Source organism: Coregonus lavaretus (genome assembly GCF_964263955.1).
Source record: "Coregonus lavaretus genome assembly, chromosome: 2".
Lineage (NCBI taxonomy): Eukaryota > Metazoa > Chordata > Actinopteri > Salmoniformes > Salmonidae > Coregonus > Coregonus lavaretus.
The window spans coordinates 20,822,574-20,834,785 of NC_139989.1; positions in this window are offsets into that span (position 1 = coordinate 20,822,574).

The following is a 12,212-nucleotide window of genomic DNA, read 5'->3' on the forward strand; positions in this document are numbered from 1 at the left end:
GAAGCAATAAAACTGGCCTTCTTGAGACTAGTTGAGTATCTGGAGCATCAGCAATTGTGGGTTTGATTACAGGATCAAAATGGCCAGAAACAAATAACTTTCTTCTGAAACTCGTCAGTCTGAGAAATGAAGGCTATTCCATGCTACAACTTGCCAAGAAACTGAAGATCTCGTACAACGCTGCGTACTACTCCCTTCACAGAACAGCGCAAACTGGCTCTAACCAGAATAGAAAGAGGAGTGGGAGGCCCCGGTGCACAACTGAGCAAGAGGACAAATACATTAGAGTGTCTAGTTTGAGAAACAGACGCCTCACAGGTCCTCAACTGGCAGCTTCATTAAATAGTACCCGCAAAACACCAGTCTTAACGTCAACAGTGAAGAGGCGACTCCGGGATGCTGACCTTCTAGGCAGAGTTGCAAAGAAAAAGCCATATCTCAGACTGGCCAATAAAAATAAAAGATTAAGATGGGCAGTCTGAGATATGGCTTTTTCTTTTAGAAATAACAACAACTTGTTGTATATACTTCAGGCAAAGTGCATAAATGTATTATTGGCTATATATGTATAGCCAATCTCCATTATGTCCACAGACCTGGTGGCACAGCAGGAACTTCAGGTACTTAACAGCCAAGAGGTTGTGAGTTCAATTCCCAAGTGAGTTTGTGTCCCAAGTAATCCAGGGGATCATGACACATCATTCTGAAAATCTTCTTGATGATGTTCCGGGAACTAGATAAAACCTGCGGTGGACCATGTCTTTAAATTGAAGTAACGTCAATTATGCATTTTAAAGTAAAATATTCTCAATTACATTTGACACCTGGGTTTTCACATGTGCTCAAATGTTGTCACGTGTAGTTTCATGTTATCACATTTATTTAACGAGATCATGTTTTCACATGTTATCACATTAACTTAAAAGACAATCACATGTGATCACATGAGATCACACGAGATCACGTGATCATGTGACATTCATGTGGTTTTTCCATTAAGGATTACTCCATCATGTGTAAACAATGTTTATGAACAAACACTCTATAGCTTCAAAACAGAATTAAAACAAAATTAGTGATTGCATCCATTGCTCTGTCTGTGAACTTGAGACTGGCTACATGTCTCCAGCCCCATCCCTCAGCTGTTAACTACTTTGTTGTTGTTTGATTGCCAGATTCAAAGTTATTGATTGCATGCTTCTTCTCTTTTTACTTTTATCTCATGCTTTTTCACATCCACCTCCTGGGATATACGAGACAGAAGAACAAATAAGACGAAGAAGAGCAAACTTCTGGTGAACAAAATCATCATTATGAGGTTGTCTGAGTTGCTTGCTTCGGCATTATGTTTGAATTCATCCAAGCCAAACAACACAGCTCTTTACAGGATGACCAGACGATCCCTTGAATCAGGATCATACTTGGCCATGTATCACATACTCTGTGTCACAAATGGCAATGTCTGGGCCCCATGAGCCCTGGTCAAAAGTAATGCACTATATAGGGAATATGGTGCCATTTGGGACTCAGCCATAGATTAATCAGGTTGTTGTCAAGTGTTTCTTTTGACCACTTTCAGTGGGCACGCTGTATCCAGCACTTCTGATCTGACCACCTGCTGGTGTGTGTGCCTAGTTAGCCACAGTTGGCTCCAGCCCACTATAAACTTTGAAGATGCCCAGAGATGACCTCCTCTAAGTTTCTGTTAGCAGACAGACTTTTTTCTCTGCCTTCACCCCAGTGGTCCTCATTATTTCTGGGGAAATCATCACTTGAAACAATAACAAAGTTGACTCCCTGCCCTGTTTTGGTAAAAACCTGAGGGATGGGGCTGGAAAAATTCATAAACAGAGCAATGGATGCAAGGACTGACCATCCATGATATCTAAATGATAGTTTTAACCATGTTTTGAGGCTATATAGTGTTATAAATGCTATTTACTTTCTTTACAAACATTGGAGTAGAACAAGCTTATATTTTGGGTTCTGATGGGGTAAGACAGTTTAACTAAGCTCATGAGGTATTTATAAGTTATATTCTTCAAGAATCAATGGGTACATATCATAAATGTATAAGTCCCAATATCGATGTAGTAACTGCAGATTGTCACTTTTAGTTAATCGCCAAAGGAGACAAATATTTCACCCAATGTGAGGAAAGTTCTACTTAGTCCAGCATTTCACTGAACAAGTCTGGTGTGTAGAAAAACTAATAGATTCTCCAATGAGAATGTTTTTAGTCTAGGGTTAAATTTGGGTGCAGGAAATTGGTGTTAATTATTTTTTGCCTCCTTATAATTTTTCCCTTCCTAGGTGGGGTGAAAGTCTGTGACATATCCTCAGTCTCAAATCTTTAAGACTTCATGAACTTCTAGAGATTATCTGTTTATACCTTATGCAAATGTTAGACCAAGCTGTGACAGCATTGTGTGAAAAGACTATCCTATAATAATAAATTTTGTAGACACATTTTGAATAGATAATACACTTTTTTTCTTTCCCTTAGAGGAAAATGTATGCATGAAGACAGAGCGCTAACCGACCTGGGTTCAAATAGTATTTGAAATAATTTCAAATATATACTTTATCTGAGCTTAATTAAGCTTGTCTGCAAGTTCAAACCAAGTTCAAACCCCGCCCATCTGGCACTCAAGACAGACTAAAGCGAACAACAAATGTATTTGAAATATTTCAAATAGTCTTTGAACCCGGTGCCAGGCTAGCACTGCTACCCTGTGGCTACTTCACATAAGCCTGTCTTTTACAATAGCTGAGCAGTACAGTCATGTTGTGAACTTGTGAGGTTAAACCTGGTTGTTAAACCAGTTGGTAGCTCTTTGGACAAAGTATCAGTGGGCTAGAAAAATTGCCATTTCTGTCGGTTTTTCATTTTCAAACAGATGTTGATCATGTCCTCTTGCCGAGCTCTCAATAGTTTGCATGATTAATGAGCATGATTGACCTTTGATTTGTGCAACAGATTTATGAATTATGTATATATCAAATGGGATTCTCTTGTTCGAATGAAATAGCACCGAAGATTACAGTCCTAACACGTATTCAATTGGGGATTTTGCTTCTGTGTCCTGCTGTGAGTTCAGTCATATAGTGGATTCTCATGGACTTATCTGGTATATACATGAACGCCTTCTGGCAGTGTTGACAGTGATGTAAATAATCAGAAATGGGAATAATCAGTCATGAGCTTCTGAAAAAGTCCTCACAAGGATAGTAAAGCAAGGAAAATTCGGACAAGTGGGGACATTTCTCCGGTCCCCACAAGGAAAAATGATATTTTATGGTTAGGGAATGGGTTAGGGTTACAATAAGGGTTAGGGTTAGAATTAGCGTTAGGGTTAGGGGGTTAGGTTTAGTTTTAGGGTTAGGGGTTAGGGATAGGGTTAGGTTTAGGGGTTAGGGAAAATAGGATTTTGAACGGGAATACATTCTTTGGTCCCCACAAGGATAGTAAAACATTTTTGTGTGTGATTGAATGTGTGTGTGTGTGTGTGTGTGTGTGTGTGTGTGTGTGTGTGTGTGTGTGTGTGTGTGTGTGTGTGTGTGTGTGTGTGTGTGTGTGTGTGTGTGTGTGTGTGTGTGTGTGTGTGTGTGTAGGGCTCTAAATTAAAATGTTTAGGCTATAGTATAATTTGTGGTGGAGTGGGGCAGCAAATGCTGAGTGTTTGTGTGTGTGTGTATTTAGAGACAGGCACAGCAGTGGTGGATACATCTCTGGCAGGCCCTTTGTTCTGTAGCCAGAGGAACCCAAGGAATAGTTCTCCCTTCTTACCCATGCTGCAGTGACTTCAGGTAAATGTATGGTCTTAAAACACACATACGGTGGTCACACACAGACACACACACACACACATCCCACCCCCACCGTGCTCCCTTCTCACTTGCCATCTCACAGCTGCTGTTTGCTGTTGACGGCTCACTCTACCCAGTAGAAAGAACCCCGGGTTTTTATAGCACGATTTATATTCATGCATCTGGCTGTTCCAGTTCAAAGGTCCAGTACTGTGTGCTGCATGATGAAAACAGGACCAAGAGGACCACCACAACCAAGAGCACAAACACCTTTTATGCTATGCCGTTTGAAATATACACTGAGTGTACAAAACATTAGGAAAACCTTCCCAATATTGAGTTGCATCCCCTTTTGCCCTCAGAATAGCCTCAATTCATCGGGGCATGGACTCTACAAGTTGTCGAAAGCGTTCCACAGGGATGTGTCAAGTTGGCTGGATGCCCTTTGGGTGGTGGACCATTCTTGATACACACCGGAAATTGAACCCAGCTGCGTTGCAGTTCTTGACACACTCAAACCAGTGCGCCTGGCACCTACTACCATACCGCGTTCAAAAGCACTTACAGTGAGGGAAAAAAGTATTTGATCCCCTGCTGATTTTTTACGTTTGCCCACTGACAAAGAAATGATCAGTCTATAATTTTAATGGTAGGTTTATTTGAACAGTGAGAGACAGAACAACGACAAAAAAATCCAGAAAAACGCATGTCAAAAATGTTATAAATTGATTTGCATTTTAATGAGGGAAATAAGTATTTGACCCCTCTGCAATACATGACTTAGTACTTGGTGGCAAAACCCTTGTTGGCAATCACAGAGGTCAGACGTTTCTTGTAGTTGGCCACCAGGTTTGCACACATCTTAGGAGGGATTTTGTCCCACTCTTCTTTGCAGATCTTCTCCAAGTCACCTTCAGCTCCCTCCACATATTTTCTATGGGATTAAGGTCTGGAGACTGGCTAGGCCACTCCAGGACCTTAATGTGCTTCTTCTTGAGCCACTCCTTTGTTGCCTTGGCCGTGTGTTTTGGGTCATTGTCATGCTGGAATACCCATCCACGACCCATTTTCAATGCCCTGGGTGAGGGAAGGAGGTTCTCACCCAAGATTTGACGGTACATGGCCCTGTCCATCGTCCCTTAGCAGAAAAACACCCCCAAAGCATAATGTTTCCACCTCCATGTTTGACAGTGGGGATGGTGTTCTTGGGGTCATAGGCAGCATTCCTCCTCCTCCAAACACGGCGAGTTGAGTTGATGCCAAAGAGCTCGATTTTGGTCTCATCTGACCACAACACTTTCACCCAGTTCTCCTCTGCATCATTCAGATGTTCATTGGCAAACTTCAGAAGGGCATGTATATGTGCTTTATTGAGCAGGGGGACCTTGCGGGCGCTGCAGGATTTCAGTCCTTCAATTGCTTTCTTGGTGACTATGGTCCCAGCTGCCTTGAGATCATTGATAAGATCCTCCCGTGTAGTTCTGGGCTGATTCCTCACCGTTCTCATGATCATTGCAACTCATTTACATTTACGTCATTTAGCAGACGCTCTTATCCAGAGCGACTTACAGTTATTGAGTGCCTACATTTTTTTTTTTTTCATACTGGCCCCCTGTGGGAATCGAACCCACAACCCTGCCGTTGCAAACACCATGCTCTACCAACTGAGCTACATCCCTGCCGGCCATTCCCTCCCCTACCCTGGACGACACTGTGCCAATTGTGCGCCGCCCCATGGGTCTCCCGGTCGCAGCCGGCTACGACAGAGCCTGGATTCGAACAAGGATCTCTAGTGGCACAGCTAGCGCTGCGATGCAGTGCCTTAGACCACTGCGCCACTCGGGAGTTCAACTCCACGAGGTGAGATCTTGCATGGAGCCCCAGGCCGAGGGAGATTGACAGTTATTTTGTGTTTCTTCCATTTGCGAATAATCGCACCAACTGTTGTCACCTTCTCACCAAGCTGCTTGGCGATGGTCTTGTAGCCCATTCCAGCCTTGTGTAGTTCTACAATCTTGTCCCTGACATTCTTGGAGAGCTCTTTGGTCTTGGCCATGGTGGAGAGTTTGGAATCTGATTGATTGATTGCTTCTGTGGACAGGTGTCTTTTATACAGGTAACAAACTGAGATTAGGAGCACTCCCTTTAAGAGACACCTGGGAGCCAGAAATCTTTCTGATTGAGAGGGGGTCAAATACTTATTTCCCTCATTAAAATGCAAATCAATTTATAACATTTTCTCACTGTTCAAATAAACCTACCATTAAAATTATAGACTGATCATTTCTTTGTCAGTGGGCAAAAGTACAAAATCAGCAGGGGATCAAATATTTTATCCCTCACTGTAAATATTTTGTCTTGCCAAATTACCCTCTGAATTGCACACATACACAACCCAATCCATGTCTCAATTGTCTCAAGGCTTAAAAATCCTTCTTTAAGGATTACATCAATAAGGGATCATAGCTTTCACCTGGTTAGTCTATGTCATGGAAAGAGCAGGTGTTCCTAATATTTTGTACACTAATGTTTAAGCCAAACTCATTCCACAGAGGGCCAACTGTCTGCAGGTTTTCGCTCCTCCCTTGGACTTGATTGACGTATGAAGATCCCTGATTAGTAAGGAACTCCCCTCACCTGGTTGTCTAGGTCTTAATTGAAAGGAAAAAACTAAAACCAGCAGGCCCTCCATTGAATCAGTTTGCCACCCCTGTCATTGGAGATGGGCTTAAACCAAGAGCTACCGCTCCGAGGATCGCTGGTTCAATTCCAGTGCTAGGCACTTATATATATTTTTTTAAATAATGTTTTAAGCCTATCACAAACCTTAACCCTTACCTCACCCATTCGGAATGATTGGCTAAATTTAACCCTAATGCCTAAATTCAACCAAAATCTCTGAATTAATTCCTAAACCTAACAGTTTACGGCATGCTTAGACAGTGGTCTAAGGCAGTGCTAGAGACAGCATGCTATGCCGTTTTTAGATATACACTTCATGCAATTCACCCATCTAGACCTACTGATTACTATAAAGGCTCCATTCATTGGTCACAGTCATCTGTGTCTGTTTGTGTCTGTGGGTGTCTTCCATTGATAAAATGTGCAGGCCAAATTAGATTTCCCAGTGAGCACTGGGGGATATCAAACAAAACAGATGATATCTGCTCTGTTTGGCCAAGTAGCCAATCAAGGGACTGATTCAGTCCCAACCTGGAAGTCTGAATGTCCTTGACTTTACAGAGATAAGTGCTGTAAGTGGGGGGATTGGCAGTTTCAAGAGGAAAAGTGTGCCCTCCTGAGCACAAAAAAACAACCTAGATCTATGACAATTTAATAAATATTTAATAACATTATTCATGATTGAATTAGAAGAAAATGCTAATTAGAACTAATTAATCATTAAATTACCAAGAAATGGATAAAGGTTGGGGCATGAATCTGTTTTATTGCTAATTTAATCTGTGTGATAAGGAAGCAACCATAGCTATAACTTTATTCTCTAGAATATATTCACCATATTGCTTGCTCTGCAAATTATTCTCCCTAGTCACTCCTTTACGGAGGGGGCATATTGGGGTTAGGTTGACATATGCAGTAAAACCAATTCAGCTCAATTCAGCTCAATCCAGCAAGAAAAACAGCGAAGCCAAAGATCACGTACAAGCTATCTGAAACTGGAGATACTAGACTGAGTGTGTGTGTGTGCGTGCGTGCATGTGTGTGTGTTTTTATATGTACCTGATGCTATATGCTCCCTTGCTCAGGGAGGTGACCAAGAACCCAATGGTCATTCTGACAGAGCTCCAGAGTTCCTCTGTGGAGACGGGAGAAACTTCCAGAAGGACAACCATCTCTGCAGCACTCCACCAATCAGCCCTTTATGGTAGAGTGGCCAGACGGAAGCCACTCCTCATTAAAAAGCACATGACAGCCCGCTTGGAGTTTGCCAAAAGGCACCTAAAGGACTCTCAGACCATGAGAAACAAGATTACTGGTCTGATGAAACCAAGATTGAATTATTTGGCCTGAATGCCAAGCATCGCATCTGGAGGAAACCTGGCACCATCCCTACGGTGAAGCATGGTGGTGGCAGCATCATGCTGTGGGGATGTTTTTCAGCGGCAGGGACTGGGAGACTAGTCAGGATCGAGGTAAAGATGAACGGAGCAAAGTACAGAGAGATCCTTGATGAAAACCTGCTCCAGAGTGCTCAGGACCTCAGACTGGGGCGAAGGTTCACCTTCCAATAGGACAACGACTCTAAGCACACAGCCAAGACAACGCAGGAGTGGCTTCATGACAAGTCTCTGAATGTCCTTAAGTGGCCCAGCCAGAGCCCGGACTTGAACCCGACCGATCATCTCTGGAGAGACCTGAAAATAGATGTGCAGCGACGCTCCCCATCAATCCTGACAGAGCTTGAGAGGATCTGCAGCGAAGAATGGGAGAAACTCCCCAACTACAGGTGTGCCAAGCTTTTAGCGTTGTACCGAAGAAGACTCAAGGCTGTAATCGCTGCTGAAGGTGCTTCAACAAAGTACTGAGTAAAGGGGCTGAATACTTACAGTACCGGCCCAAAATGTCTTTATTTCTACAATTTTTGACATTGTGGAACAGTAGTGAAGACATTAAAACTATGTGGGGGGGGGGGGGGGGGGGTGTTCCATAAATTAAAAACCTGTTTTTACTTTGTCATTATGGGGTATTGTGTGTAGATTGATGAGGGGAAAAAACGATTTAATCAATTTTAGAATAAGGCTGTAACGTAACAAGATTTGGAAAAAGTCAAGGGGTTTGAATACTTTCCGAATGCACTGTGCATCTAAAGCTATCCTATATAAGACCTTGATGTAAATGTCTGTGTCAATTCAAATTATGTTTTTAATGGTATTAATTGCAGTGTGTGTGTGTGTGTGAGTGTGTGTGTGTGTGTGCTTTTACTTGTACCTGATGCTATTCCTGGCCTTATTGTCTGGTTCCATACAGCTGTTTTCACACCTCTAGCGGTGTAGATGTGACAGCCCAACACAAGGTGAATTGGTGTCACTGACTTGATCTCCTGGTGTAGGACCAGTCAGTCAAGCTCATTTCCCTGAGGCCTGATGGCTGGTTGATGTAATGATGGGGTTAGTTACAGCCTTTTTCCTAATGATTAACCTGTCCAATCCACTGAAATGTGACTAAACTACAACCATTATTGATTATTCAAGCCATGATGTGATTTATACCCTGTATTATATAGCCTATTTACTTGCCTCAATATTTGGAATGACTACGAATAAATCATATTTACTCTTAGTCATTCCAAATATTATAAATTTGAGGTGTTGAATAACACAATGACAAATTCACGGTTAAAATGAATACTGAACATATTCAGTGGTACATTCATAATGGTAAAGGTGAAACTTTAAATGTCACCTGCCTGCTCCCCACAGCTGTTCACAAAGGACTGTCACTCAAGGACTGAGTGTCTGCCCCACCGAACATTGCTTTAACAGCGACAGACTATTTGACACAACAAAATGTTCTAGGATAAAAAGGAAGACTGTCATATTGTGGTGAATTTGTATGAGGAATAGGTAAATGATTCTCCTGGCCCAATGTGAGGGGACTATGAAACGCATACTGTGCCGTTGTTGTCATTCTCACGGCTCACAGAACATACATAACACACACACAAATAGTCATAACAGTACACTATGCAATAACAAGGAAATAGAAATAGACAAGGAACTTTAATTATTGACAACTTGAGACTAGGAGGCAGCAGACATTCAGCTAGTCTCAGGATGGTTACGTGTTTTAGATCTGAATGAAACCATGAATATTGAGTGAAGAAATTACAGTATTATAGCAAAGAGCCTGAATTGGATACACATTAAATGAATGATGAACAGGTGTGGAATACATCTAAAGCTACTGTATATAAGACCTAAATGTAAATGTGTGCGTCAATTCAAATTAGATTTTTGATGGTGTTAATTGCAGGACCATTATTGATGTTGTTCCAAAGCAGTGAATGGGGGTTTATTCTTTGTTTGGATTTAGCCCTCAGTTTAGTGCTGGTCTCCTATTTAGCTATAGTTGGTTTGGTATGAGCTATACATATGGTTTACTGTAGATATGGAATCACAACCCAAGCTCCAAAGAAAACGCCACCTCTCGTCGTAACTGCAGCAACAGAGGAAAGTCAAATTATCATGTGTAATATAATTTAACTCAAACACGGCAATATAGTAACAATATTGTAGCTATTTCAAGGATATTGAACAAAGCTGTAATCACATAGATTCAGACAGTTGCACCCAGGGTGGAGGTGCCATCTGAAACCAGCCTGTGGCTCTGGGGAGAAGCACACACTCAACACACACCAACACCATCCACACCATCAGAGAGCCATCTTGTATGTAAGATGTGATTTTTGTCTCGCCCCGTATTTGGCTGCTTCTCCCCCGTTACCATGGTCAACTGAAGCCATCCAACCAAATGTTTGTTTTCTTCCCAGAACAGACAAGTGCTGAAAGAGAGGGGACCAGTCCTTGTGTGTGGGCTGCTTTTGGCACAATGAGCCTTTTCTTCAGCTCTATTCTGGTCTCAGCTTCCTTGTCATGCAGAATTATCACCCCAATTAACCAACATATAATCTTGGCTGTATGAATGGACTTGGCATTGATTGTATGGACTTGGCTTCATGTGTAGGTATATAAGAAATCAGCCAAGACCTCATAAAAAAAATGGTAGACCTCCACAAGTCTGGTTCATCCTTGGGAGCAATTTCCAAACGCCTGAAGGTACCACGTTCATCTGTACAAACAATAGTACGCAAGTATAAACACCATGGGACCACGCAGCTGTCATACCGCTCAGGAAGGAGACGCGTTCTGTCTCCTAGAGATGAACGTACTTTGGTGCGAAAAGTGCAAATCAATCCCAGAACAACAGCAAAGGACCTTGTGAAGATGCTGGAGGAAACAGGTACAAAAGTATCTATATCCACAGTAAAACGAGTCCTATATCGACATAACCTGAAAGGCCGCTCAGCAAGGAAGAAGCCACTGCTCCAAAACCGCCATAAAAAAGCCAGGCTACGGTTTGCAACTGCACATGGGGACAAAGATCTTACTTTTTGGAGAAATGTCCTCTGGTCTGATGAAACAAAAATAGATCTGTTTAGCCATAATGACCATCGTTATGTTTGGATGAAAAAGGGGCGGCTTGCAAGCCGAAGAACACCATCCCAACCGTGAAGCACAGGGGTGGCAGCATCATGCTGTGGGGGTGCTTTGCTGCAGGAGGGACTGGTGCACTTCACAAAATAGATGGCATCATGAGGAAGGAAAATTATTTGGATATATTGAAGCAACATCTCAAGACATCAGTCAGAAAGTTAAAGCTTGTTCGCAAATGGGTCTTCCAAATGGACAATGACCCCAAACATACCTCCAAAGTTGTGCCAAAATTGCTTAAGGACAACAAAGTCAAGGTATTGGAGTGGCCATCACAAAGCCCTAACCTCAATCCTATAGAAAATATGTGGGCAGAACTGAAAAAGTGTGTGCGAGCAAGGAGGCCTACAAACCTGACTCAGTTACACCAGCTCTGTCAGGAGGAATGGGCCAAAATCCACCCAACTTATTGTGGGAAGCTTATGGAAGGCTACCCAAAACTTTTGACCCAAGTTAAACAATTTAAAGGCAATGCTACCAAATACTAATTGAGTGTATGTAAACTTCTGACCCACTGGGAATGTGATGATAGAATAAAAAGCTGAAATAAATCATTATCTCTACTATTATTCTGACATTTCACCTTCTTAAAATAAAGTGGTGATCCTAACTGACCTAAGACAGGGAATTTTTACTAGGATAAAATGTCAGGAATTGTGAAAAACGGAGATTAAATGTATTTGACTAAGGTGTATGTGTCACGACTTCCGCCGAAGTTGGTGCCTCTCCTTGTTCGGGCGGAGTTCAAAACAAATGGAAAAAGAAACGTAGATCGGTGGCAGCTAGAAAGCCGGTGATGACGACCGCCGAACGCCGCCCGAACAAGGAGAGGCACCAACTTCGGCGGTCGTCATCACCGGCTTTCTAGCTGCCACCGATCTACGTTTCTTTTTCCATTTGTTTTGTCTTGATTGTACACACCTGTTTCCCATTACATTATATTATTTCCCTATTTAACCCTCTGGTTCCCACATGGTGTTGTGCGTGTTCGTTCTTTGTTTTGTGTCTAAGACGTATGTGAGCTGGTGTGTTTTCCCTGCGTGGAAATTAGTGTTGTTTATTTTTAGAGTAAAGTACGTTGTTTACTCCGTTCTGTGTCCTGCGCCTGACTCCGTCCTACCGCTGCACATTGACACTTGACAGAAACACGCACCACACATGGAGTCAGCA